Source organism: Amblyomma americanum, chromosome 1, assembly GCF_052857255.1.
Source record: "Amblyomma americanum isolate KBUSLIRL-KWMA chromosome 1, ASM5285725v1, whole genome shotgun sequence".
NCBI lineage: Eukaryota > Metazoa > Arthropoda > Arachnida > Ixodida > Ixodidae > Amblyomma > Amblyomma americanum.
Window position 1 is genome coordinate 23,931,790 of NC_135497.1, and position 3,922 is coordinate 23,935,711.

Sequence of the window (3,922 nt, forward strand, 5' to 3'; positions counted from 1 at the left end):
CGAGTACTATCATGGGCGCCGCAGCATCGCACATTCATTTCCACATTCTGTATTTGTACATAGTGTATATAACCCTTACCCCTATTCTTTCTTACTATCGCTCCCCGATTTCTTTCCTCTCCCTGTCTTTTTATTCCCGCTAGTCGCAATTCAGGTGCTTCAGGTTTCGATGGCAGATGCCGCGGCTAGCAACATCTTTTCTCCCATCGTTATTATATTAATAAACAGCCACTAACTACAACAACAACTGTATAAGAAGAACCCTGGTTCCAGTTCGTGAGCTTACCTCCCCGTCGTCCCCACAACTCTTCGAGAGGAAATCCTTCCTGTGCACCATAACTAACCAACTTCTGACCACTTGGTATACTCTCGCACGCCTGCCAAAATACGCCAGCTGTTCTACTGGCCCCACCTTGCCACTGTTTTTAGACGCTATGTCCAGAGCTGTCGGCAATGCCAGCGCCGTGAGACCCCGGCCTCCAAGCCTCAGGGACTCCTCCAATTAACCTATTGCACCACCGCATTCCCCGTTCGATCAGGTCGACATAGACCTTCTCGGCCCTTTCCCATTGTCCTCGAGGGGCAACCGTTGCATCATCATTGCCACTGGCTATCTCACTCGATACGTTGAGGCCAATGCCTTAATTGTGCTACAGCAGCGTCCGAGGTTGCAGCTCTCTTCATGAACTAAATCGTACTTCGACACGGCAGAGGAACGGTCTTCACTTTGCAGATGATGGCCGAAATTTTTCAGCTCAGCGGTACAACCCATCGCAACTGCTTACCACCCGCGATCAAACGGATTGACAGAGGGGCTTAAACAGACCATGGCGGCGATGCTAGCGATGTGTGTCGATGCCCAACTCAAGACTTGGAACATGATCCTGCCGTACGTGACATTCGCCTATAATGCGGCAATCCAAGAGACACGTTTCACACCGTTTCGCCTCCTCTACGGCAGGGATCGAGGTTCAGACGATGCTCGACGAAATGCTCCCTTGCGCAACCGCATGACTAATTTTCGGCCAACGCTGAGCAGTTTGTTCAAGACGCTGAGCAGGCTCGTCAGCTAGCACGCCTCCACATCACACAGCCACAAGGTACAGATTTGCGGCGGTACAACCTTCGACACAGTCAAGTCTTCTACGATCCCGGTGACCAGGTTTGGGTATATGCAGCCCTGGCAAAACCCTACAATCGTTGCTTCGAGGCAAAAAAAAGCTTGACAACTTTGATGAGAAAGCTTTTTTCTAACTCCGATATTAATCCATTAAAAAACTTCGTGTCGCCAGCTGTCACGAATAAAACCAAAGCACAGTGTTTAGGTGCCGTGGGAAATGTAGTCCACCGGTGCAAGTAGGCTCCTCATCGGGCGCGGTATATGCCATGCTTTTGAAGAACGGCTGGCTTAACGTCTTTACGTCAAGGCTGAAGGCGCTGCCCGACCTTTGAGGCCTGGCACGTACCCAGGGCCCAATCAGTTGCCGAGCTTGTTTTGCCGATCTAGTCGGTTGGCTTTACGTCAGAGCCCAAGGCTCCCAGCCCTTTGAGGCCAGCCTTGATATCCAAACAGTCTGACGTGTGCTCACAGCCCAATAAGTTGTTTTTGCGCTCTAGTCGGCGGCCGACCAGTAGCCACTAAACAGCCGATGGTCGGAAGTCAGCCTGCGCCTCTCGGGCATGGCCAAAACGCCGCCATACATTGTACCGGGGAGTACGGCAGTGACGGCGTATACGTCCAACCCTGCGGCAACGGAGACGCAAGGATGGCTTCCCTGGAAACCCGCCGCGGTGGCTCAGTGGTTAGAGAGCTCGTCTACTGAGCCGGAGTACTCTGGTTCGAACCCGACCGCGGCGACCGCGTTTCGGTGGAAGCGAAACGCAAAAGGCGCCCGTGTGCTGTGCGATGTCAGTGCACGTTAAAGATCCCCAGGTGGTCGAAATTATTCCGGGGACCTAAACTACAGCACCTCTTTCATCCTTTCTTCTTTCAGAGCTCCCTCTTTTATCCCTTCCCTTACGGCGCGTTTCGGGGGCCCACCGAGATATACGAGACAGTTACTGCGTCATTTCCTTTCCTCAAAACCCAATTTTTATTTTCATTATTCCCTGTACAGACAGACAGAAAAATTTTATTTCTGCAAGTGAGTTTTAGACCCTGCTGGATCTCTGGCCCACTGCGTAGTCCCGCACTGCATCATGTAGGTCATGTTGGGACATGACGTCGGCAGCCCGAGTTACCGCAGCAAGCTGCGATGTCGGGTCTGCAGACGTAAGCAGGACCTCCCAGTCCTCCCGGCTCGAGATGGCGTGCTGTCCCTGCGGGGGAGGGTCAGCAGGGCAGCCGAAAAGGATGTGGGAGATTGTGGCGTGAAGGTCACCGCATAGGGAGCATGCAGGGGATGTGCCAGAACAGAGGGATAACAGCTGAGAGGATGACAGAGAGCGGCTCTGGAGAGATCTGAAGAGGATCTGTTGGGAGTGCGTAAGAGAGGGGTGGGGAGGGGGGGTAAGTCCGACGGTCCAAACAGGGTATTTGCGTGAGCTCCGCAAAGGTGTGCAGCCGCTCCCTCGAGAATCTTGGATTGAGACTGTCCTGAGCCCGGCAAATCAAACCTCTACCGGCAGCCTCGTTTCCATGGTTCCCAGAGTGAGCCGGCACCCACTGGAGCTCTACCCTGCGCGGTAAATTTTAGGCAGGGGTGTTCAACAATTGCCAGGCAGGGTGTGAGTCCTGCCCCTCGCAAAGTTGGACTGAGCCGTGCTGGAGTCGCTGAAGATGTACTGGGCGTACGAATGTAGGGCGATGGCGGTCTCCTCTGCCTCATCGGGCGTAGAGCAGAGCCCGAGGAAAGACGGTGAGTTAGGGGTGTTGGTAGGGCTTGATTGCAGGCAACTGCTACCGCTTCACGCGCTGTACATGCGGCTTCTACCCAAACGGCATCGTGGGCTTGGCCGCAATATTTATGGAGGGAATTAGGGCGAGCTACGCGGCGAGGGATTTGATATAGGGGATGGACATTTCGAGGAAAAGGTTTCACAATGAGAGGTGTATGGATGTGTCGAGGGATGGCTGTAAGGGTTGACTGGTTATTAGGTATGTTGATGCGAAGGGAGGACAGTATATGGCGTCCAGTGGCGCTCGCAGCAAGTCTAAGGTACTGTGTCTGAAGGTGCGCGTCAACTAGTTCCTGAATGGTGTTATGCATGCCTAGTGCAAGGAGTTTGGCTGTGCTAGTGCTACGAGGTAGGTTTAGGGCTGCCTTAGTCGCAAGGCGGTTCATGGCGTTCACGCGTTCGGTTTCCGTGCGGTTCAATTTGAAATATTTATTCGGCAGCGTCAGCAGCACGCTGCCGAATTTTAAATCCTTTCGCAATTCTCTGACAAAAAAACTGAAGAAGTCAACGGAAACATACTATTTTCGCGTTTTTTCTTCTTTTTCGGCGCGTTCAAACGTTATGTGGAACAAGTTAAATTCTCTAATGGGGCGAAATGAAAAGACAAGGATGGTCGCAGAAATTTTTTATGATGGGCAGGTGATGAATGGACAAAATATGGTCGATACATTTAATGGTTATTTTGTACACCGAGACTTTAGCGCTGTAACACATGGAACTTGTTCTATACTAGGACCAGAAAATCCGAACAATTTATTTTTAGAGCCAACAGATGCAATTGAAGTCAGTTCTACATTTTTAAACCTGAAAAACTCCCATAGCTGCGACTCTGATGGTGTGCAGATTAGACCTGTCAAATATGTAATAGATATTATCGGTCTAGTCCTGTCATACCTTTTTAACTTGTGTATTTCTTCCGGCATATTTCCTTACAAAATGCGAGTCGCACGTGTCATGCCTATCTTCAAGAAAGGCGATAGTCTTGACGTTTCAAACTATCGACCTAGTTCTATTCTTCCTGTAT